The following is a 25,655-nucleotide window of genomic DNA, read 5'->3' on the forward strand; positions in this document are numbered from 1 at the left end:
ACCACAGCACACCTTTTAGCAGGTTGAAGAACTGGAGGAAGCGTATTGTAGACGTGCTTTGCCAGCTCATTGTGTGTTATGTGTGGCAGGTTATTGGGCTATAAAGGAAACATCCCAACCACCATGAAAATGGCAGGTTGGCTGCGGATTTGGGAGTGTCCAGGCACGTGCAGGGCATACTGAACTGATACGTCATTGAGGGCAGATTTAGCTTTTGAATGTTTGGGTAGCGGGCGTAAGTGTATGCTGACTTGCATCTGTGATGTGGTGAGTTATTGGGGTTGGGGCAAAGGCGTTGGTTCTTTGTAAGACAAAACCAGATACTGTTCGATCATAAAAGTGTTATGGAATTGTGAGTGCTCATCAAATGCAGTGAGCACAAGAGAGAGGGAGCACTCCTGAACACTGGTCATCTAGAAACTTGCATAGACACTACAGCAAAATTGATGCAAAATACATGACATGCAGTTCAATCCTATTGGACACCCACTGATGTTGATCCCAGAGACAGAAAAGATGATTGCTCAATGTATTTCTGTGTGCTTTGCATAGGGCAGTCTAACCTTTCCCAGTGTCTCTTTGGAGTGATATAGAAAGGAGGGACAATTTCATTGGATATAGCTGAATAAGAATAAAGCCTTTTCTGCTTCACATGTACAGGGATATTTCCATGGACGCTGGGCAATTTCTGGAAAATAGCTTGTACCAAGAAGCAGCAATGTTTCTGCAAACAGCAGAAGCTTGTGACTCTCAGATACTATTGCAATATTTTATGAAATGTGTCCCCCCTCTGCATCAGTCAAGGTCTTCTCTGCCCCATCTGTAACTCCCGCTGTAATATTGCATGCAGAGGGTTTCAGACCCGAAAAAACTGTCTGATAGAATTGTGGATTCTCTGCAAGATTATTGTGAATGTCCTGTGACCATCTTTTTTTTTCTCCTGTATTTCAAATGCCCAGTTTTAGTTTTGTTGTTTTCTCCCCCCCCCCAGTATATTTGTTGGGCATTAGGTGTTGTTGCTGTCTGTACTCTGAATGCTCAGGTGTTGCCTTGCCTGAAGCTCAGTCGTTCAAGACTGTTACCCTGTTGTTCACAGTGCACTGGCTTTATTCAGTTACTCTGCCAGCCCCTGTGTGTTACACGTACCCAGGGAATGTATTCACGTCTGCTTTGGGCTGGTTTTTTTCTGGTTCCTTTTTGTCCATTTTGCCTAGTGCTGCCAGTGCACCTTCTTTAAATAAGCTCAGAAACACAATTCCCTTGCTCCCCATAATCATATAGTAGGTTGCCCTGTTAAGAATGAAAGGTTGAAGGTTTGGGAGCTGTGCAGGATAAGGTTTACTGAAAATTAAAAGCAAAAGCACTGAAGTTTGCATTTATCTGCTAGTATCATGCCTTTTCCTAAATCCCCTTCCCCAGTGAGTATTCTCTTGTTTGGGCTGGGTTTTAAGTAAACCTATGGCCTTGCATAATCTCTGTTGCCCCTTCCTAAACTCTTGATTTCAGGTAACAAGGTTATGGTGGAATGTTGTTCTTCAGCATCACTTCCTGGCAGCAACAGTAACTATGTATTTGCTCTTTTTTTGCCTGTTATAGCTCCTTTTTTGCCCACCAAAGGAACTTCTGTGGCAGTCGTGCTTGAGTTTACATACTTTATTTACAAATATTTTAAAAATATTTTTGTTATTGCAAGTTATATGGGTTGTTTCCTTCTCCCCATAGACAAAGGAAATCTATGACTTCATTCCATTTGATTTAACTGTAATTTTATTTGGATTCATCCTTGCATGAAATTTGATCAGAGCAGTTCCAGCCACAGAAACAAACTGAGGTGTTGGAGGACTCCTTGTTACAGGTACAGGTAACTCAGTGGTGAAACAGGTACAGGGCCAGAAAAACAATGTTGCCCAGGAATCGTTTTAGCTTAATTAGCAAAGATTTCTGGTTGTGGTAGTGAGTTTCAGTCAAGTGTGGAGCTATCAATGGCTCCAACAAACCATAGATTTTTCCACTGATGCTTTATGATGCTCACCAGAAGTCAGTTCTATTTCATAAACAGATTTGCAGTCTTTTTTGCTTCAGTCCCCATTCACTTAAGAGTTGGATTCAATGGTCCTTGTGGGTCCCTTCCAACTCAGAATATTCTGTGATTCTGTGTAATTACTGTGTTTGGCTGCAACATTTTACAACAGAATTGGTGGTAAACAGGTAAATCAAAAGATGTGTAGTCAGTAGGTCAAGGGAGATGATTCTCCCCCTCTACTCTCATGAGACCCCTCCTGGAATGCTTTATCCAGCTCTAGAGTGCTCAGCACAGGAAAGACATGGAGCTGGGACAGAGAGAGATCTCTAGAGCTGGTCCAGAGGAGGGCACAAAGATGATCAGAGGGCTGGAACACCCCATGCCCCTTGAGGTTGGAGGCTGAGAGAGCTGGATTCGTTTGACCTGGAGAAGAGAAGGCTCCAGGGAGACATTGGAGCACCTTCCAGCACTGAAAGGGAGGCCTACAGGAAGGCTTGAGAGGGACTTTTCACAAGGGCATGCAGTGATAGGACAAGGGAGAATGGCTTCAAACTGAGAGTGATTAATCACTGATGGTAAAAATGATCTGTCTGACTGCGCCTTGTATGTCCCTAGAGGTAGCCTTTATCTACATCTGTGGTCTTGCTGGGGACAGAGGCACTGCTTAGATGTGTAGCTTTGGAATTGTGCTTTGTGTAAGACCCTTAGGGATAAGAGCTGTGCACTCTTAATTGCATTTCTGTGGCACAGTCAGATTTCTTTTGAAAATAACTTGAATTCTGAATTTCCTAGGTTTACCATTCTTGTTCTAAGAGAAAACAGTGTTGTCCTTGTGACGTTTTAATCCTTAGGAGTACCTAGCTGTAGTCTTGCCTTCAAAATTCATGTCACTGAATCCTGATTGTGAGCAGTTTTCATGAAAGGATACTCACACCCTATTCCTTTCCAAGGTGCTTGCAAGGGAATTCCTCCCTTGCTACTGAACTATCTTCCAGAAGCTGCTTTTTTCCCCCCACTTAAGTTTGTGAAGGAACCTTGAGATAAATAAAACTCAAAGTACTAGTGTCTCCAATCCTATAGCCAGCTTGTGAAAATGTTCCAAGTTGTAAAAAGACTAAACCTAAAGTGGCCCACAGCAGTGCAAAGTCTTTTAGGCTGACTTTGAAATACATTTGCACACAGTAACAACCTCTCATTTTTGAACAAACTAACAAATAAAACATTTCCATGGGGCTGACTATGCTAATCAGTGTAGAGAAGCAGCCGTTTCCAGAAGTTCATTTTCATCATATAGTTTGACCAGATGGAATTTAACTCATCTTTAGAAAAAAGCCTTGAATTTTAAAAGAAACAAATAAGAAACTCAAACCCTGCTATTACCTTCCCCAAGCAAGCCAGCTGCCTTCCCTCACCTGCACTTGGGTTTCAGTTAGCAGTATTTTGCATTTGGAAATTGCTCTGTAAAATTCTTGTTGCATTTTGCTGGTTCATCTTCCAAACCTGCACTACTCACAGGTTTACCTGTTGCAAACCAGGCTCCAGTGGGAATGTCAGTGACACTCAGCAAAACTTTACAGTCCGAGGTGACACCATGTTTCTCCCTGAACTTGCCTGTGCCAAGGACAGAGCTGACACCTCCAGGGGTGTGCACGGTTACAGCTGAGGTCTGACTTGTGCTGCTGTTTGGGGTCACAGCATACCTGCAAAGAGCTGCTCGCTAGGGCCCACCTGTCCCTTCAAAAAGCAGACTCTGCCCTACAGCGGGATATTGGGAGTGATGCTGGTTGGTACCAGGGAGAGATCTCCAAAAGCCAAAACGCCTAAAGCAGCTTTGCTCCATCGACGGCTTCTAGTCCCCTTTCTCTCCCTTGCTTTTCTGGACAAGCTGGGTTTTATCCATTGACTGTTACCATTCCCAGCACAAGGTGGCACTCAGTTTCCAAGAGAGGGATTGCTTGGCCCTGCAGCCCCACTTCCACTTAAGAGACAAATGTGTGTTAGTTACAAGCTACTCGGCCATTTATTGTTTTGTACTGTGAGGTATCCCAGGAGCCCATCAGAGTGTTACCTGGGGGAAGAAAACAACCAGCCATGCTCGGCAAGGGCAACTGGGAAATAACTTGATGCTGAATGCTGCTGTGCTCTTGCTGGTTTTAATCCTTTTGCATTCCACCTGGAGTTTCCCCCTTCAGCACTTTCCAGACTTATCCATGCCTGTCTCTCGAGTTTCTGCTGTTTCCATTAGTCAGAACAACTCCTGCCAAGGGCAGGCAGGCAGTGTGTGCTCCTGTGCCTCACATCCTGCTGGGAGCCACTGGCCACTGTGTTAAAGGCCCTTATGCAAGGGGCAGTACAAGTACAGGATGAATGGGGCATGAGGGGGAAAGGGGAAAGAAGCAAGCAGTGTAACATCCTCCTCTCATCCCCTGGGTCTATAGGAATTCTTTCTTGGTTGAGATCCAGCATTAACACTTGCTTTGGGAATGTTGTATGCATTCTTGAGGGGGAGGGGTGGTTGGCTGGTCTTACAGCTCCCAAAATCAAGTGAGAACAAGTTGGCTGCTGCCTCTCCTGTTGCTATGCAGTACTTTTAATTTAATATTTGCTGTGGGGTCACACCTCCGTGCTATGTGCCATCAGTAGTAGGAATATCCTGGCCATCTAGGCAACATCTCTTTCTAGAATACTGAACTCTTATGTTTGGTTTACTTGCTGTTCTCCCCCACACTGCAAGGTATTTATTATCTAAACAGACATGGTCAATCAATTTCTATGAAGTCTTAATGAAAATTAGGGATGAATACAAATAGCGAAAAATGTAGCTGAACACTACTTGGCCTTCCTTCAATCCAGGCTATGTGGCCCTTTTTCTTTGTTGTGTAGCCTGTCTTGCTGCTCTCACAGAAACCAGGCAGTTTAGTCTCTGGACTCTTACTTTTGCCCATGCCTTCTTTGGATCAAGAATTACCAAGAAGTGATGGAGATACTGGGGCACAAAAAACCAAACTGGCTTCCTTAAGGGAACCCAGCAGTGACAGAAGTGACAGACTCTGAAACAGCACTGATCTCCTAAACACTAGTTAAGGTGCAGAGAAAAGACTTGATGCATCACCTTCTGGGCAGGTTTAAGAATTCCCTGACACCGACAGGGATGTCCAGTGTCTGGTGGGATGACAGAGGTCAGAGATGCAGGAAATCTTGGTTGTCTGTTACAAGCTGTTTGTGTGCCCTTGAACTTTTTAATTAGTGGGTGAGTAGTCATGGTTATCAGTGGGTTAAGGGCCCTGAGAACTGAGCTTTTCCACAGCTTACTGACAAATGCATCTGCCAGAAGTAGCAAGCTAAGGGAGGCAGAAGGGAACTCCACACACACACACACACACACAAACACATTGCAGTTTGCACCCATGATCTGGGATAGAGGTGGGCTGGTGACAAGCACAGGAGTCTGGATAAGCACACTCTGGAGTCTGAGGCAATGACTGCCATACCATGCTACAGCTCCAGCAGCAGAGGGGCAGTTTCTGTGGGAGAAGAGCAGTTTGTTTGAGTGCCTGGGAATCAGACTGGTTGGCTGCATTGCCCAGGCAAGGTTGTAATGGATATTATTTTTTAAAGTCCTGACTCTTCCATACTTATATTTATTTACTTTTCCTGTTCCTGTGTATCCTTCTGGCTTGCCTTTACTAGACTTGCCTTACACATCACTGAAGCACTTGAAGTCTGGCTCCCGATCTGTGTTCTGTCTGCAAAACAGAGATGGTACTACCTGTGACCTAAGAAAGCCTGTAAGTCTAATAAAGCTAAAAGTTCCTCAGGAGAAGGACCTTTCCTCGTCATGCAAACTTTTACGTATGTAGTATGAGTCTCGAATTAGGTAGCTGTAACTCACAGTTAGAACAGTAAAATTATTGGAAGACCTCTTTCCTCTTTTAGCTTGTAGAAGATGTAGGACAACAGTGACTTTTCTACATTCCTTTCTATCTTTTGGAAAAGCTTCCCTCCTCAACCCCAGCCTAGCATATCTGCACAGGTGAGACTTGCACCCCATTTATGTTGCCAAGCAGCTGCAGATGCAGTCAGTAAGAATCTATTTAGACTAATTAGATGCTGAAAATCCATTATGGTTCTCTTGTTGGCACCTGTAGACACTAAAAAATTATGTGCCTCTAACAGGACCTGACTTATGGTAGGGCTTTGCAGTGCTTGGCAGGCACAAGTGCTGCTGCACTTCACTGTAAAATGGTGTAAGAAGGAGGAGTCTTGGCTGTGGAAAGCAGCTGTAAAGCCAAAAGGAATGGCTCTGTGTCTTGTGACCTTTGCTGATTGCATGATTGCCTGACGTGGTATCATATGATGACTCTCCTGGACTATTAAGAATCAAGCAGGGCTTTTTTTTGTCCTTGCATCACCAGGATGAAAGCTTCCAGAAAGCTGTCATAGCACTTGGTAGTATACAAGGTGGATGACTTTGGTCGAATTCAGGGATTTGGAATGAACTACTTTGGGTTTTTTACAGCCCTGCCACTGCTTCCTACTTACAGGCAAACCTATCCCACTTTCTTCCCCCTGTAAAATTGAAATAATTCTTTCCTCATTTTTAATTTTCTCCATTTAAATGATATCTTTCCTACACCATAGATCATCAAATGGTCAAGGATTTAGAAGGAAGAAGGTGTTAGTCATACACCGGTATCAGATAATATGGTATATGCTCATGAGCTGTTAAGCTCAGCAGAGCCTTTCACCTCTCCAGGGCTGGTTCATGTGGATATTTACTGGCTGCTGTAACGTGCCATTTTTCACCAGCTGGTTCTAATCTTATTGCAAGGTCTTCTGAGCTAGCTTCATTGCAAAGATTTTAACTGCACTTTGGAATCCTAAAGGAGTAAAGATTAGGTACAGAATGACAGAATATGCTGAGTTGGAAGGGACCCACAAGGATCATCAAGTCCAACTCCTGGCCCTGCACAGGACCATCCCCAAGAGTCACACCATGTGCCTGAGAGTATCATTCCAACACTTCTTGAGCTCTGTCAGGCTTGGTGCTGTGACTGCTTCCCTGGGGAACTTGTTCCACTGCTCAACCACCCTATGAGTGAAAAAACTGTTTCTAATATCCAACCTAAACCTAAACTTCAGGCCATTCCCTCAGATCCTGTCGCTGATCACCACAGAGAAGAGATTAGTGCCTGCCCCTCCTCTTCCCCTTATGAGGAAGTTGGAGACTGCAATGATGTCTCCCCTCAGACTCCTCCAGGCTGCACACACCAAGTGATATTTCTCACCACAAGAGTATTTCAAGATTGTCCTTCCTTTTTCTTGCTCACAGACTCCGAAATTTATTTCTGTGGCTAAAATTGTCAGCACTAAAGTTCCACCTTACTGGAACTGATGATTTCTGTACAATTCCCAGCAAAGGGGAATTTGTACTCCAGCATTCACTCCGAAAAGTACTTGCAAGCACTGTTTCCTGGATCCTCGCCTGTTGCACCACCGGGTAGCTCCACTGGTTTGAGGGCGGAGGATGGTCTGGGTGGTGCTTGGCAGCAGCACCACAGCGGGGAGAAGACAATAATACTGTTTGTGCAGGTGGGAGCGGTGCTTAGCTGTGCACCGGGGGCCGGAGGTTACAGCTGGTTTGGCCACCCGGGACTCCTCTAGCCAGGGCAGACCCACATACTGGGAAGGGCAGCACGGGGGTCTTGCACCCTACTCTCCTGGACCTGGAAGCATGGGAACTGTCTGCCTGTGAGCTCTGTGGGTGCATCGTTTGCTTGAAGAAACGGTTTAGGTTGTGATTTTTCTTTTTGGCAAGTTTTCCCCAGGAGAGGGAGCAGTCCACACAAATGATGTCGAGGGGAATGAAACAGCTTGTTCCAGCTTCCGCTAAACCGTGTTTGCTGCGTTGCTGTGCATGCCTTCTTTCCCCATGCTCCTCATCCTTTTCCTTCATCTTCTGACTCCTCTCGTAGCATTGCAACAGCTGTGGCGGTGCTGGCTCTTCGAGGCTGGCGTTCAGGGAAGGTACTTGCACCTCTTTGCATTTTAAGCTGTTTTTCCCACCACAGTGCACCCCAAGGTTGCTTTCAGCGCCCTGTTCCACGGCCCACATCTCCATCGCCGGGCCCTAAATCACCTCATTCCCAGCACAGCGCCCCGCTCGCCTCCGGCCCGAGCCGCAGGGCAGTGGCTCGGCGGCAGCTCCAGCAGTCACTATGGTGACAGTGGTCAGGCAAAACAGGACATCGGTTAACACAGGAATTTGGGGCTGCTTCGCTGGAAATCTCTTTTCAATTCCAGCAATAGTAACTTCCAGAGGCTTGCTGCTGCTGAGATATCCATTTGGAGGTTGACTGCTTTCCTAGCAGTCCATTATATTTCCGGTGACATATGCGTAAAAAACCAGAGGAGGTTGTGGAGTTCAAAACCACTGCTGCCAAAGTTCCTGTCTTCATGGTGTCTTTTGTTATATTAGGAAAAGTTCCAAAGCACAGTAGCCTGGTTACTGCTTAGGGAAGGGATTGTGGTTTCTTGTTGACTTACTTTGCTATTTATTCCTTCCTTTCTTTCTCTCTTTCTTTGTTTTTTAAAAAACCAAGAGGAGATATAACTAAGCTAACTTTGTGATAATTGTATCTGGATACTGCATTATATCCCAGTACATCTGATACAAAACCATCTGCTGACATGTGATTGTGATTCTTAGTGCTGCTGTAAGCTGAACCACTCTGGGAAAATTTCCAAGGAATAATGGGAGGAATTCTCAAGGACAAGATGAGGACAGCACAAGGTATCTGTTCAACAGTAGTCCTGGGAAACTAACGTGGCAGGGAAGCTGCCGTAGCAGTGACTGGCATGAATAATAGTGTTACTGTTAATTTAGTGTGCCAGTGGAAAGATTTAAGAGGTTTTGTGTATGGATGACCCTCAAATTAAGGGCAAAACTTGGGTGGTGAATTTTGCAGCAAAGTTATACAGCTTTGAAGTTATACAGCTGCTAGGGAATAAACTATTTTCACTGGCTGAGATCTGCAGCTGTCTTCTTGGAGATGGTCATCTCTGGTAAAGACATTCCCTGAGACAGAAGCAGTCTTTTAAGAGCACATAGCTGCAACAATTGCATCTTTGCAGTGTGCTATCTCTGAATGTCTGATACAAAGAACCCTATTGACACATGCTGTGATTTTTAATGCTACTGTCAGCTGAACCACTCCGGGAAATTTTCCAGGGAGCATCGGGCAGAGTTCTGAAAGACAGATTGAGGACAGTGCAAGGTATCAATGCTTGCAGCATTCCTAGGAGACTACTGTGCTAGAGCCATATCCTGAAAGGGGGTAAACTTTTAAGTGTGTAGCTGCTTTTAAGTTAGTACAAGCAGGCATGACGAAGTGCCTGCAAAAGTTTGTGTTATGAGCAGCCCCCTATACTACAATTTAACAGTATCTAGGCCCATGCTTAAGTCCTCTTTTGTGTAGGTGAGCAAAGTGGGATTTGATCTATAAGCTGTGTGTGTCCTTTCTTTGGCTGGAGGTGTATATTACGCCTGAGCAGTGTTGCAATTCATGAGGCAGTAGCTGGAGTATGACAGTTTACTTCTCCAGTGCTTCTCTATCTGCTGTTGGTGAATGTTATCTAAGCCCATCAGATCATGTAGTTCATGTTGATTTTGGAGCCTAGTGGGTGACACTACGCAGTGGTCAGGGTAAACAGTTCACACGGCAGCCAAAGTTCACTCTTGCAGGTCTGAGTTGTCATCTCTGCTTCCAGTTTGCATTGATAAAATGGTATAAAAAAGGAAGTGCTTTAGTGGAAATGGGTGAGGCAATTTAACTCATATTGTTGATGTGTCCATTCAAAGGGCAACATCAGAGTCAACTGAGCATGAGCAAATTACCATTTATGAAGGCCAGACCTTAGACTCTGGACCTTCACAGTTGAAGAATGACTAAAGGGCCACAGAATTACATTTCCATTATAAAAAAAGCATGACTTGAACCTCAATATAAATGCCATCTCCACCTCAGTTTTGTAATGTGCTCTGAGATAACCGCATGTATTACTTCAGAGGAATGCACTTTGCCATCTCACCATAGACCTGTGGGCTGGTGCCATCCAAGGGACAGTGCTCTTAGAGAGTTTATAATTTCCACGACTTTTTGTTCAGAAGACATCTCTAGGCAAGGAATTCCTGCTTCCTGTTAAGGCTGGGTGTGCAGCAGATTTTGTCTATTGACACTGGCAAGTCTCTTTAGTTTCATTTTAGTGTCTTTATAAGTCTTTGCTTCCATGTTTCATTACTTCAATTGTGTACCTTAAGTTTTAAAATTGTTTTCAGATGGTCCTTCTACTTGCTGGCACTGCACTGCCTGGATATGACTGTATCTGAAAGCTCAACAGTGATGCTTAAACTATGACAGTCATGCATAGCAGGTCTCCCAGGATATTTAATTTGTTGCTGTTTGCTTGCTTCTGGGCATCTGTTTAAAAGGGGAGAAAAACTACCAAACAGAATCAGCTGTTGAAAGAAGCTAAATTCAGCTGAAGTTTTGGATGTGGCCTTAGGTGGGTTCTGACAACTCATGGGCTCTCTCACTTCTACTTGCATACAAATTTGTGTATGCAAAAAACAAGGAGTTCCTATTTAAAGGATTGTGATTTTGTCAGTTTGTGGAGGAGTCTGGTTAAAGGACAGATCTCAAAGTGGTGTTAGGAAGAAAGGGACATTTGTCTGCATAGCTCTTCTCTACTGCCCATCCTGTCCATGGGACTGTGGATGAAAAATGTTTTCAGTTCTACTGTGGGATAGGGAACACAGCCCAAGTTCACAGAGCCCAAGGGTGGCATTTTTCAATAGTACCAGCTGCTTCATAAGCCAATGGCTGATTTGTCCCTGACCTCCATGGTAGTGGCACTAGGCCAACACTGTGTGCTCCAGCAAATCATTCCCTCAGGCTCTGTGAATCCTGTGCTATTGTCCTGCTTCTGGGGCACTGAGAGGACACCCTCTGTCACTCATGCTCTGAGAGCAAACTATGCAGCAAGGGTGGTGGTAGTGGTGCAGGGGTGCAGGGATGGAGCTGAATGCCTAATTGAGGAATGTCAATGGCCAGATCACTGCCAGGAGTGAGCATCACCTATCTGCTTTGGAATTTGCAGAAGTGCATGTGCCACACTACCTGCTGAACACAGGGCTGTGGAAAACACAGGTCTCTTGAGCTGTGAATCAGAAAGAGAGCAGTTGACACTATAGACTACCCTGATACTCAGTTGGAAGCACTATTTGTTCCAGCTGAACACCACCTCCCAACCCTTTCTGCTCTGTCTCTCCTCTGCTATTTTAGTCAGCATGCAGAAGCCTTTTTGTTATAAACTGAGACACTATGTGAGAACACAGCATCTTCACCCAGAGCAGAGGGCACAGACTCTCTTTGCAGTGACTTCTGCTTATAAGGGACAGCAGAAACATTGGTCCTGTAGCCAGGTTTGAAAACTGTGGTTTCTCCTATTTCTAAAAATTTTCTGCCTTTCAGCTGCTCTGCTCGTCAAGAGAGTTAGCAAGAGAGACAACAGAGACGCTGAGTGGCACTTGCATGAAAGATGGTAACAGAAGAAGGGGGGAGGTAATAAAAACGGGACAAGAACAAAAGTAAGAGTGACCTTGACAGAAGAAAATAACAGTGATGGCCCAGAAGATGGAAGTGCAATAGACAGTGGAAAGGGGAGACCTTGGAAAGATTAACGAGACTAAGCTGTACTGAGGAGGAGGGACCTTGCACTGATATTTCCAGGCAGCTGTGCAGCCATTTTCTCATGCAGTGAAAGAGATAAACATATGCACCATGTGTTAGAAAGCAGAAATACAAGTGTAAGGGATTTTTCTGTTTTCTCTCTCAATTTTATGAAAATTGTTGTCCTTTTTCTAGAGTTGTTGACTTTTTTCGTAGAAGCTACTTCTCCAGAAGGCGTGTTCAGTTTTGCAGTTCCCCAGTGGGTGGATTTTTACACATGCAGTATAATGCCTTTGTTTGGAGAAGTGTCGTGTACAAACAGAAATCTGAGGCTTTATGGCTGGTAGAGCAATAATAATTTAAAGGAAATTCCTCTCTCTATACAAGTTAAGACATGCCAAATTCACCTCTCCCCTGAAGCTTGTGTCACCATCCATGAAAGCTAGTCTGAGCAAGTCACATTTCTCATCTGCTTTGAAGTTCCAGTCAGTGGCAGATCAGACCCACTAAAGGACTGAGTGAAATCTGTCCTGCCAACTCTACCACACTCTCAGCAGGTTCACAGAAGACTATGGGGTGGATGTCACTGCACCGTTGAGTTAATAAAACCTTGAAGCTGCCTTAATTTTGCTGATGTAACTCTGTCTTGGGTCCTAGAAGTGGTATACAAGAGCTCAGGTGGCTGTTTCTTACAATTTTCTTAAAGTTCACTGCAGTGCACGTAGAAGACAGACCCTATTTTCCCTTTAGCAATCTAGGAAGGACCCCATTACTCAGCTTTGTTTCAGGGAGAAGCTGAGGATAGATTTTCTTGCCTACAGGAGTACAAAAGGAGCATGAAGCACCTGGACTGGATGCTGCCCATCCTGCACTAGTTCAAAGTTTCTCTGGATGTGTCCTTGGCAGATGAATTTCTCCACTTGCTGAGGATTTGTGTGTGACATTGAGTCCCAGAGGAATAGCTGCTGCTCAACTGTAGTGTTCTCTATGTAGAACACTACTAAAAGCTTGGGTACACAGCATTTGAGAAACCTGGCTAAGGCAGTTTGCCTGGCATGCTACAGTCCTAGATGTTCCAGCTGGAAGTAACATCCGATCTCTCACTGTTGCTGGGCTGCATCTTTAGTACACAGGCTCCTTGGATCAAGACTGCAGCTTTGTCTGTGTGACTAACACTGCCACACTGGAAGATCCCTGACACAACCACTTTGTCAGACACCCGTTCCTGCTGAGTCCCAAGCAGCAGCAGCTTGTCTTAGGATGGGTTTCATGATACTGAAGTGGAGGAATCCTACCCAACAAGATTTTCTGTGTTCTACACACCTGTGATGGATTGAGCTGTCTACTGCCAGTGCCCTAGATCAACAGTGAGGATGAATGGGTTGAACATCGGAGGAATCTCTCCTTTGACCACTGATGTGATTGGATTTTAGTAGGTTACCAACACAGAGAAAATTTGTATTAAGTGAATTTATTTATTCCTTCTTCTCATATTTATATGTTGAATTAATATTTTATATTCAGAAAGTCAATTAGCTGTGCTTGTCACTGTGCAAGAAACTTGCTTTCTTTCAGAAAGTTCTGCTTATCCTGCCTGTGTACCAGATATGTACCTATAGCTTAGGAAACTTCTATTTGCATGGCGTGACTATGAAGTACTTTGGAATAGCTGGTTCTGTTGTCCCTGTTACTGTGCTCCTAACACAAATCTCATGAATGGAGTGGGCCGTGAGTATAGAACTTGGAAGTTTTTGGCTTGGTTGATGGCATCTTGTTTCAAGTGACACAAGTGAACTTGGAGACAAGAAAGGAGATGTTATTGACTGGTGTCTTTCCAGAAGTTTACACTGCCAAGTTGGCAACAAGCCCTGCTTTCATTTCCGCTCACACTGGCACATCTACCCTTCAAATCAACTGAAGTGCCAGCTACAGTGATTTATATTCTTCCCTCCCAGAAGTGAAGTTTCTTAATGGATTATAAATGAGCCAGAGATGTTTCTTGACAGTCACTTTATCTGTCCAGAAGTGATAAGAATTAATCCAATGGACAGAGGTTTTTCGCACTTAGAATAGTTTGAGAATCTTGCAATGAAGTGTTTTTAGGATATATTAAAGAGGGCTCCATACTGTGTCTCATCTTTTCCCAGAACAGCTCTAGACACTGAAGAATAAGTCTTTGGTATGGATGATTCGTGTGGTAGGGACTTGGGCTGGTGATTAGTGTGGTAGGGACAAATTTATTTTACCAAGCACTGATTTGCAGAGGTGAGAAGTTTAAAAGACACCAGAGAAGCCCTTGCCTGAAAATTTTACTCGTAAAGTCTGCACGGTGTTCGTGTTGGAGAGGTGGAGGAAGGTGAGGACAGCATATGGAAGATTATTAAAAAAAGAGATAGTCTTTAAAACTATGATAGCTCCACTTGCCTCTAACAGGCAGATCAGCAGCTTCTTTTCCAGGCTGTTGGAAGCTGTTGAATTGATGGGCTGCAGGCGTTTGGCCCCACTGCTATGGAGGGGACCATCCTCTAAAAGCAGCCTGCCTTCCAAGGTCATATCCAGACACACAGCATGTTTGGAAAGACACTGGTATGTTGCTGATTTGTGGAATTTTCATTTCCCACAATGATTTTGCCTCACAGTAAGACTGGAACTGGAGAGATTTTGATTTGTGTGGGGCTTGGAGGGCAGAAGATAGAGATCACCGTCATTGTATCAGAGGGGCAGCAGGCAGGGGGACTATTTCTTTGAGAAATGCAGACATTTACTAGAACAGGATCTCTGAAGTACCTGCTGACTGAAACATTCCAGGCATTCCTGTGCCGTGCTGCTAAGCTCACATAGCAGCAGCTCATGCTGCTCAGGCTGCAGCAGCCTGTCCTTGCCAAGTGTCTCTTGGTCAGGGACTCTCAGACACACTGCTCCCATTAGCAAATTTACTACATGGAGTAGCACTGCAAGCTGTGAATTTGCAGCTGCAGCTGCAAGAGAAAATGGATATGATTTTAGTGTGGTGGTGTTGTGAACAAACCTGCCAGAAGCAGGTGGTAGGGCTTGCAGTGGGCTACCCACCACGAAGGTTTCCTGGGCACTTTGTGCACAGTCCAGAAACTCTAGTTCTATGCAGCCCTTACCCCTCCTATAGCTGCTGTGTCAAGTTGTGTTTGCATGTACCGTGAGGGGCAGAAATTCACACCATATCAGTGTCAAGAAGCTTGTAAATCATCTACTTAATAGTCACAGGTAAGATAACGTATTAAAAACTAAAGGCACTGAGAAATCCTTCCCACCTCACTCACCCTCCCCACCAAGTACTGAATCTTGTCCAAAGCTGCACAAACAGGATTCTGAGATAAAGACCTTGGGTAAGAATTACTAAAACAAATAGAGCATGGAGTGGTTTGTTTAGGGATTGGCCTTCTCAAGGCCGAAGGGTGGGTGTGGAAGAACACTCCTTACTGAGAGGAAAGCTAAGAACATTAAAAAAATACATCTTGGAACTAACAAAGCCCTTCTTAGAAGTCTGTCATATTTTAATTAAATTGATGTAGCATAGGAGGAAAATCATACAAGTACCATGCAAAGTATGTTGCCTGGGATTTCAATGACTAGTAGCACACAAACTTTATAAGAAGTAGAGGGATCATATTCTGCTTAGCATGATGCAGTGCAGCAGTTATCCAGAGTTAATGCAGCTCTAGCAAGGAAACTACATGCTCCAAACTGCATTTTTGTCTTTACAAGCACTGTACAAGAGAATTTACCATTCAGCTGCAAACAACCTGATTCTGAACACAAAGAAAAGAGCAGAAATGTCCCAATTTAATTCTTCCCTGCCACATGCTGCAAACCTTTCCATAGCAGTACAGTTCCTGGAGGCACGTTAGATCAGACACCACACAGTGCCTGTCTATTGATGACTGTCTCCGTGGCAGAGTTTCTTTCCTATTTCTGTTGTTGCATGGATGAAATCCACTGTTAGAGCATTATCTGCATTGATGGGGGCTACATTCTGATCTACAGGCAAAAACCTCCATATCTGTGATCTTGCTACTCTGTGATCTGGACCTGGGGGAGATATTTGTAGGTGGAACATGATGAACCATAGGACTATAGTTTTAGGTCAGCAACACCTCAAAACTTGTTCTTTTTGCAGGTTGGTCTTTTTTTTTTTCCCCTAGAAGAGTATGTGGTCAGTGCATAGGGGCAATGTCTACATCCCCTTGACTCAAGGCTTGTTTAACTTTCCTATGCTGTTTGCAGATAAGGCAAGCGTTATCATTTTAGCACAGTCTAAGAGAAAAGGATAGGAGGGAGCTATTAGATCCTCCCCGTGTTACTCTCTGTCTGATGGCAGGGTTGTCCTTCACACTGATCTCTCAAATGTGGTAATAATAACAGTAAAGCTTTATTTTTACTGGTTATCAGCCAAAAGCAACAGCTAGGCTAAACCAGAAACTATCATCCCTTCTGCCTTTGCAGTATGTGTGCTGAATCTTCTGCTTCTGTAGATCTTTCCTGAAGAGACAAGGGGACACAGAGACCTTCATCCCGTCCTCGTCTACCTAATCCTGGCCACCATCTAAGAACAGGCCCCCTGCCCTATTCCCAGCAGGCCAACACTCTCCCACCCTCCCAGTGCAAATCTACACCACCTCCCTTCTGTCCAAGCTCTCTTTTGCCATTAAGACATGGTGGGTTTTTTCACAGCTCCCTGTTGCTGCTTCTAGCAGTTGCTACCTCTTCTTTCTCTGTATGTTCATGGCAGTCTTCTGTTTTTTCAAGGGGGCCCTATCACAAAGTTGCCGTGTTCAAAACCACGGAAGACAAATGATGTGTGTCTGACCAAAATGCCCCCATAAGGGCCAGAACTGGGAAAATGCATGGACTGATTCTTGTGCAGGGTCTTTGCATCTTTCTGGAGTGGAGATGCTTTTTAAGGAAATAATAGAGACTGTTTAACCCAGGGTGTTAAGGACTACACTGAATTTAGGTGAATCTAATCTCATTTGTTCACGGTGTACTTTGAAGGAAAGAGATTCTGCTGCAAAAGTTACAAACCCAAAGGAAGTCTGGCCCTCCTACGGGAAAAAAGGGCATGCTTCTTGCATGCTGTTGGTGCACAGCTTAGCTTTCCCTTCATTTGTGTGAGCAGTGGGAAAATAATCGGGAGGTAAATCCTATTCAGGCATAACTCAGTTATAACTTTGGATGGTGTTCATTCTAGATATCGGCAAAGTAGGTGTGTACACCCAAGCTGCCGAGTCTGGGTTCCTTTAATAGTCAAAGGAAAGAAATTGGCAGTTGTTTGAAGAATTTTCAGGGTTAAGTGAACCTTGCCCTTGGTGCTGTTGACAGAAGTTTGGTCTGGGCTGAGATGCAGATGTCTGTGGTGAAATCCCAACCGGGGTGTAATAAAATCCTGGAGGACATCCTGGGACCCAAGTCATTCTGCACTGTGAAAGGAAGATGTGGAACACAGGAAGACTGTGAAATAATAATCTATAAGGAACAAGAAAGTTCTATTAAGGTTGTGACTCTACCAAGTTAACACAAAGATGGATGGGTTTTGAATAGGGAAAAACAGGTGTAACAGACCCCTGTAGACTTCAATATGGGGGACAAAACACTACAGACAGCAAGTCATTCATTTCAGGGCTAACTTGCTAGACTGTGTATCCTTAGGACACCAACGGAAAGGTCCCGTGGGGCTTGTCAGTAGGTGCAAAGGACGGAAATAGGATTTTCTAGGAAGGCAGGTGGTGACTGAGTAGCACTTCTATTTTTGGTTTTTTGAGGTCACTCTATTTGTTTTGAAGTCATTCTAATTCAGGATTGGAAAGGGCTGGGAGTTGTTGGTTTTGGCTACAAATTTGGTTTGAACTTTAACTGAGCAGCATCTTTCTGTGGCGTGCAGCCATGCAGCCATGAGGAGGGATTTTGAAGGGCAGTAAGAGGCAGGATTGGCAGCGTCCCTCAGGCTGCACTGGCAGGCTGGTCATGTACAGTGCTAGAATGGCCTGACTCAGGTTGGGGCCATCACTGCCAGGCCTCTGTCTCCCATCTACTTGGGATAACAGGACTAATGGGGCTGTGCCAGGGAACACCAACTGCCAGACAGGTAAGGGGACTCTGCTGTCCTCTAAAGACAAATGCACGAAGTCCTAAGCCAAACAGGCTAATCACAGGGCTGGTTCTGCTCTTCTGTTGAAACACTACGTGTCTGTGGGTTTACCTGTCATGTCCTCCACAGTGCATCTCCAGGAGGAGGGAATGGTAAGTCTCAAGACAAGAGGATAGCTGCTCACTTCAGACCTTCTGCATGGGGAACACCTTCCTGAGATCTTGCACACTCTGTCAGTGTGCTAAGCAAGTTATCCATCCATGAATGAAACCTTTTTTAGCAATAGCCTTGGCAGCCATAGCCTTGGCATGCACATATGAAAGAAGGAAACCTCTTACAAAGGTTTAAGTAGGCTTTTTCATCTATTCCCAAAGGAAAAAAATCTAGCTCCTCACTTAGCATAAATGCTGTTTTCAAAGAGCCTTGCTAAACAATGTCTGGCAAAATCTATGATGCAGGAGTAAGAAAACAAATTAGGGACTTGTGTTTGGAAGAGCTTATTCTTGTTTGAATGCTGTGTAAGACAGTCTCCTGAAACCTCAGAGGGGCAGTAATCTTGCAGATATTGTGCTTGGAGTCAAAATCAAGTTAGATATTTTCCTGTTCTTGTGGAGCCCTGTAATTACAATAATATTTGAGTTACATGGTTGGTGAGCTAGAATTATTTCTCATAGCAGAGCCAATTGCTGAAATAGAGATATATTTTGACACTTTTCCATCTCAAGCATGCCCAGAAAGAACATATCTTAACTCTTTTATGCTGTTGTTTAGGAGCTGGGAGAAAATCCTCTAAATATAGTAATGGCTGTGACACTGGTACAAAATAGCCCCCTTTCCCTGAACCCAGCACTAGAGAAGGGCTGGGAGGGAATGCTGCAATAATCAATCACACCTTGATTACAGTACTTTCTCTGCTCCAGTGTTGCATTGAGAACTGCAAAGTGGCTGAGATGTTTTTATCTGAACAGAAAAGGAGCACATTGGGTCCAGAGCAGCACTTCTTGGAGTTAGTTCCTAAATTAGTTGCTTCAGCGTATGTCTAATGTAGCCATGATTCTACTGGGTGCCACCAAGCTTTGGTTCTCCAGGCTAATGTTGACTGCTGCTGAATTTGCTGCTGGCATTTCTCCAAATGGCAGCACAAGCTTTCCCAGGTGGTTGGGATGCAGATCCCACAGTAATATGTGGAAGAATGAGTGAGGAAAGGCCACTCTCATCCTCCTGCACAGATGCAGCAATGTGTACATTATCTGACATCTGGCTGTGAGGCATGATATGTTTTGATGAGGTGCATAGCTGATATCCCTGATATCCTACGGGAAGTCACATTAGAGAGGTCCCATATGCTGCTGCTGGAGATCCTGTGCTCTTTCTGGGTGGGTGCATTTTCCCACTATCCATGTCAGGGTCTTCAGAGAAGCTGAGGCAGAACTCTGTCTGGCCAAATCCTGTCTCAAAAAGAAGGCTCATTCTGAAGAGAACTGGCAAACTGAATTCCTGTGACAGAAAAGGCAGCTTCTGTAGGGTAAAAAAATATGGCTACAGACCAACTAGAAACCACTAGAAGTTTGTTTCAGCTGCAGCTGCTAGACTGCAATAGCAAAAAATATTCTTAACAACTAGTGGACAAAAGAATTTCTTGCACAATTCAGAGGAATATGCTAATACATTTGTAAGGAAAGGGTTTAAAATTGCACAACGTGCTGAGGAATGATACGTGTGGGGATTTTGTCTCATGGCCACTGGCAATTAGAAGGAATGGAGAGATAACTGCATTTGCTCTGTTCTTCGTTCCATGGAGCACAGGGAGGTTCAACCACAGCAGATACTGCAGGCCAAAAGTATTCAGTTGAGCATGCATGGGATGAGTCCACGGCAAGGAGAGTCTGCACAGAGTTCAAAGAACAACTTTCTGCATGACATTGTGGAAAACATATCACAGTAAAGATGTCACCCACAGAAGGTTTTGTTGGCATAATTGAATATTAGGAAAAAGTTCTTCACTGAAAGGGTGGTCAAGCACTGGAACAAGCTCCCCAGGGAAGTGGTCATGGCACCAAACCCGTCACTGCTCAAGAAGCGTTTGAACAATGCTCTCAGATGGTTTACCTGGATCCTCATGGGTTCCTTCCAGCTCAGAATATTCTATGATTCTAATTGTTCTGAATTCAGTGACTAGTTAGGTGTTCATTATTCACTTCCAAACTATTATGATTTATATCGTGTTTCATGTGGTGTGACTAAGCTTTGATTCCAACAGTTGTTACAAATATTATTAAGAAAACTGTGTCATTCTGAAAGTAAAACAATGCATAGATTTATTTTCTGTGCCTTTAAAAAATAAGAGCAATGAGCTATTCTAAGCGATAAAGGTATGCCAGGTTGAGATCTTTTTATGTAAATGTACTTATCTTAAATTGCTCAAAACAGAAACTTCATTTCTGTGGTGTAAACCATTTTCTTAACAATTCATTTAGTCAACATAGCAATTACAGAACCACTCTTAAAAGTGAGTATCTAAAAGACTTGCAGATTTATAGCAGCTGGCTTGTGTTATTCACAATCCACTTGTTCAGACTGGTTGGAATGGAGCATACTCACTCTTTTCTCTGGATGCTGGCTTAGGACTTGCTAAGACAGAAGGGCCCAGGAGACTTTGGGGGAACTCATTCTTGGTTAGATCTCTAACCGAAATGTTTCCAGAAGGATCGATCTGTACTTGCCCTACTCAGAAGAACAATTGGGATTCAAGGCTAAGTGAAGGAGATAGCTATATTGCAATGGAAGAGGAGATTGCTAGTGTACATGCATGTCCCTATACATCTTGTTAGTGTAAAAACAAATGGGATGGGGCTTCCTTTTCTCTTGAGCTTCCTTCAACTGATGAGAGATTCCTTCAATTTTCAAAAGTGTCAAAGATAGTTTTTCATTTTGTTGTTGGATGTTTCCTTCACTTCACATTCTTTTTTTCCATTTGTTTGCTTGCTTATTTGTGTAGCAGTTGTTATAGCATCTATAAACAGGAAAAAGATTGCATGTCTCCCCTCTCCTCTTGCTTTTAATGCTCCCTAAAAATAAATTCTTGTGTCTCACTCTCATCTTCCCAGATGTTACATCTCTCTGGAGTGTAAATAACTGAATAACTCAGTACTCATACACGATGTGATACCTTTGATTTTAGTGCATCAAAAATAGGTTCTGATATAGAGAGTGTCAGTATCAAAAGTGAAGGCAAGTGCTCTGTTCTCATGAATTCAAAGTGAAATGAACACTTTGATGTGAATTTCAAATGAACACGGAGGGAGTGGTCCTTTCTAAAGTAGTTCAGTCGGCACCTGTAACCTCTTAAACTGCAGCCCTATCTCTCATGTGAATCAATATTTGAACCAATATTTACTTAGGACTCAGGCATGATTTATATGGGAGTCTTGGTTTTGCAACAATCGGTGTGTTACTCAATCAGATTCCCAGATGACTGGTTAATACGTAACAAACCAGATTTGTAAATTCAGTTGGCACGCGCTATCATCAGAATGGAAAGGGGAAATTAATTATATCATGTTGTATTTAATTCATAAATCTGTTAGATACCTGTAACTGAGTACTACGTGCTCTGGTTAGAGGGGTAATGGGTTTCATTCTGTTTTCAGAGGGTTTCTAATCTGGATTAATTTCTTGGTGACCATTTTCTAGTTGTCATAAGTAATTGTGTTATTCCTCTTTGTCAAAATGGAAAAAAAATAGGATTAAATTAATTACTTACAAAATCCCACATTAAAAAACTCTATAGTGTGCAGCACTAAATCTGGTAACAATTAACAGTGAGCTTAATTCTGGGGTCAAAAACTAGCCCACAGTTGTGAAGTTTAGGTATATCACAAAACCATTCTGGTTCTATGTAAAGTTACCTTCACCTCCCGGACATTATCAGTGATTGTTTCTGAAGGAAGGCCATTTGTCTGGATGATGAGGAGTTTCATACAAAAATCCACTCCATTCATTTTATGCCAATATTGCAATAAAAAGATTAATGAAAGAATCTAAAGACCTATACAATAAGCAGTTATTGTTAATCAAAGATGCTAGGTCAGAGGACTTACTTTGAAAATGTTATTTGATCTTTTGGAAGAGATATTTTTTTATATAAAATAAACGAGCCCGGGAAATTCAGAGTAATGCATTTCTTCCTACAAATAGCAATGGTGACTTAAATCTATTCAGATAGGTTAAGAAATCCTCAGTGTCTGTGTAAAACAGACAAGACCTATAGCTTTCTAGGTCTCAGGCTAGAACACTTGAAAAATCAATGTGTGTGTCTGTGTGTATGTAAGAACACAGCCGGCCCCTGAAATGTTCTAACTTCTTTGTTCTCATGATCCTCCTGTATTTACCCTGTCTGCCCTCCACGTGTGTGCTCTAAGTCCAGTGACCACTTCTTTGGCAGTCAGTTCACCATGAATGATCACACTGTGGCATATTTGGAAACATTTTCTACCTTAATGACCTTTCTTTAACCTCAAGCTGCTCCTTGTTATCACTGAGAAGGAACAAATGTGTCTGAGTGAGGGGAATAGCTGAAGCTCTTGCCTAAACATATATCTTGCCCCAGGCTCTGCCAGCAGAGTTCCATTGCTGCCATTGCTGCAGGCTTGGCTCCTCAAAGATTCCAAAACTTCTCTCTGCCACCTCCTTACTCTGAGTGCACCCATGATAGAGGTTTAATGGCCCATGGGGAGATAACCAGCTAGAAACCATTCTTTGACTGAAATGGGAAACTCGGCCAGGATGGCATAGAAACGATACCAACTGCTTAAGTATAATCAGCACCCAAGTAAAGACTATGGTGTCTGGAATCCATGTCTGGAATCCACTTTTTTACATCTTAACACAGGAAAAAACTGCACCATGCTTGAATAACCAGCAGTACTGGAGTTGCAAGTTCCATCACAAATCAATCACTTCAGCTTGCTGTTAGTCCATTGCTAAGCATGCTTAGCATAGCAAATTGCTGCGTAACAAGCAAAAACAGAGGGGGGAAAAAGATATTTTAGAAGTCCAGGACATTTTAAGATTAGTCTGTGCCCTACCTCATTATTTGGGTAAATAATACATTTTGAAATGTTTTAGAAATGTATGCACATTTTTACTGTAATACTGCCTATTGTTCAAGCAACATATTCATGTAGGTGTACTCTAGAATCTTTTTATTGTGTTATACTTAAATATAGAGCATTTACTTTCATGTTAATGGAAGCCACATGAACATAAGAAGGAAGTCTTCTAGTTGGCTTGCTCCTGCTCTGTTTGTGTCCAGTGAATGCACTTGGGTTCTTCACAGCACACAGGCTCTGAGCAATTAACACAAGCAGTGACAGTGCCTGGTGCCTGGTTATGGTGCACTACCTGCTTTGTCCTACATGATTCTCTGCAGCTTTTTATTGGTGACCACTATTACATCCATGGTAATTAATTCTGTGGCTTTTTTTCCCCCTCCCTAGTCACCACATCATACCTACCTCATTGCCAGCCCACTTGCTGTCAGGGGGACATGCCCCACCTTGTATAGGCAATTTGTCTGCGTTGCAAACTTGAGACAGCTAGTGGCTCTGGCATGTTCTTCCTTGTAGCAGTTTTGTTTGGCTTTCAGCTATACACTTCCACAGTGGAATTCATAATGCACAAAACTGTTAGTCCAATACCTGGCCACAGTAGGCATATTGGAAAAGACACAGATTATCACAGTTTAGAATTTCCTGAGTGTTTTCAGTGGGTTTTGTGGTCATTTTTAGGAAGAGTTACAAAAACGTGCTATCAAAGAAAAGAGACTATATCCAGTTTCTTTTTCTACTGGCAGGCTGAAATATATCCCAGTGAGGCTGCAAAGGATGTGGAAGGAAAGCTACAGATGGCAGGTGGCAGGTCAGCTCTTAGACAGGAGAGCAGTAGGGCACCAACACAAGCTGGGGCAGGAAGGGGAAGCAAAGAGTCTGTCCCTCTGTGGCTTGGGTGGCACTGTCGCAAAAGGACAGTGGTGCAAACTGAGCAAGCAACGACGACCTGATGGTTGAGGACCCCCCTCCAGTGCCTTTCACCCATTCCTCCAGCCTGCAGAACCAAGCACAGCCCTGACCTGATGAGCTGCTTCTCATCCAGAACTAATAAAACCAAAGATTAAGAGGGAAGAGAGAGCCAATTCAGTGCAGGTAAAGAACTGGTTACTATAGCAACTGTTTTCTTCTTTGAGCATAGGTTGGGAGGACTCCCTTGCAAGGGGATTTCTGTGCAGTCCCCAGGCTGGAGGGGGAAGTTGCTTCAGGAATCTTGTTTGACAAAGGCTGCATGGCTGCACTCTTGAACTCTGCTGGGGATCGGCACGGGGGGTGGGGGGAGAGGGTGGGGAGCTGGGATAGGGTTGTAGAAGAGCTTGACTCTTTATCCAAGCGTAAAGCAGAGATTGAAGTGGCTGAACTCATGGGAGAGAATAATGAACTAACTGAGCCCGTATTAAAAGTGATACTCAAATCGTGGTGTATTGTTCTGTGGGTTGCAGCTACACCTGAAGCTGGGGCTGTACCTCAGTACCTGACACAACCAGGAGTTTTAAGCCTGGAGTTTTTAAAAGACGTAAGAGAATAATTAGCTAATTCCTACTGGATTTTTGAATCTGAGGTCCTAAGAAAGTTTCCCAGATGGGTTTCTTCAATAAGACCAAATTGATGCAGTGTAAGAAACTAAATAGTTTGTAATATAATAAAGGCTTGGTCAGTTTGACTCTGGGAAAAGTCATTCTCTGGGACTAGGGCCAGGTAATGTTATCTTAGTGTACTGCTTGGAGTACCTGGCACTGTACAAGCTCTAGGTCTTTGTGGTTACCTTAGACCAACATAGCAAATGAATGAGCATATTATCCTTTCAGTAGGGCTGCTTTCTGGTGTAACACACCCCTTGCATTCACAGGAGACACAAGTACCAACCAGTGCCTAGGGTAAATCCCTCCTTTTTTACCCTCCTTAACCCTGTCTGCTCTGGTAGGTACACTGCAAGGGCCAAAGTTGCACCTCATGTTTGGTGCTGGAAACCAAATACAGCAGGAAAATAAAACAACATGTGATCATCTTGAATTTAGTCCTGAAATTCTCTCTGTCACGATGTCAAAGCACAGAAGATGCAAATGGTCTTGATAACAGATGAGCAAAAGGGACTTTGGGTGAAATATTATGCCCCCCTCTTCTTCCTAGGCTGCTTACTGTCTATTTTTCCATGCAGTATTTTTGCTGGAGACACTGATACAGGAGAACATTGTCTGCCATGATCCCACTACCCTTCCTATCACTGAGGAAGAGGAAGAGGGGACAGCTGTGCAGACTCTCTTGCAGCTGCATCTCACCTAGGTGGCTAACACAACTGCAAACCTTCCTCATCCCTGTCTTTCAGAGTAGCATTTTTTTGGCCACTGATGCAGGGAATAAGAAACAGCAGCCTTCGTATTTGTTTAAAATATATCAAAAGTCATACCAGATGTAGAACCAAGGAGTCAAAAAACGAAAGCAGGTTCCCCGCTCCAAGTGCAACTTGAATGCAGGACTAGGCTGGGAGTATTTTGCTATGGCAAAATGCTCCCCCGTGAGCAGTGCACTGAGGTGGTGAGCCAAGAGGCTCTGAAGGACTCAAGGACAGCCCTGAACTATCACCCACACTTGCAACAACTGCACAGTTCCCACAGCAAAGTCTCCATCCCCAGACTAGTTTTAGAAAGGGGATTCACAAACTCAACATCAAC

The 25,655-nt window shown here is 43.7% G+C and overlaps 1 long non-coding RNA gene across 2 annotated transcripts; it reads left to right on the forward strand.

Moving 5' to 3' along the window:
* Window positions 1-4,668: 4,668 nt before the first annotated feature.
* Window positions 4,669-24,187, forward strand: LOC108641266. 2 transcript variants are annotated; one of them, XR_001921883.1, is made up of 4 exons: window positions 4,669-4,757; window positions 8,733-8,816; window positions 23,730-23,794; window positions 23,980-24,187. It is a non-coding gene; the product is annotated as an uncharacterized LOC108641266 (long non-coding RNA). The 2 variants fall into 2 exon arrangements; XR_001921882.1 differs by lacking the exon at window positions 23,980-24,187 and having other exon boundaries at window positions 23,730-23,971.
* The last annotated feature ends 1,468 nt before the right edge of the window (window positions 24,188-25,655 follow it).

The sequence above is a fragment of the Manacus vitellinus genome, unplaced genomic scaffold (assembly GCF_001715985.3).
Source record: "Manacus vitellinus isolate BGI_N305 unplaced genomic scaffold, ASM171598v3 scaffold_59_pilon, whole genome shotgun sequence".
Classification (NCBI taxonomy): Eukaryota; Metazoa; Chordata; class Aves; order Passeriformes; family Pipridae; genus Manacus; species Manacus vitellinus.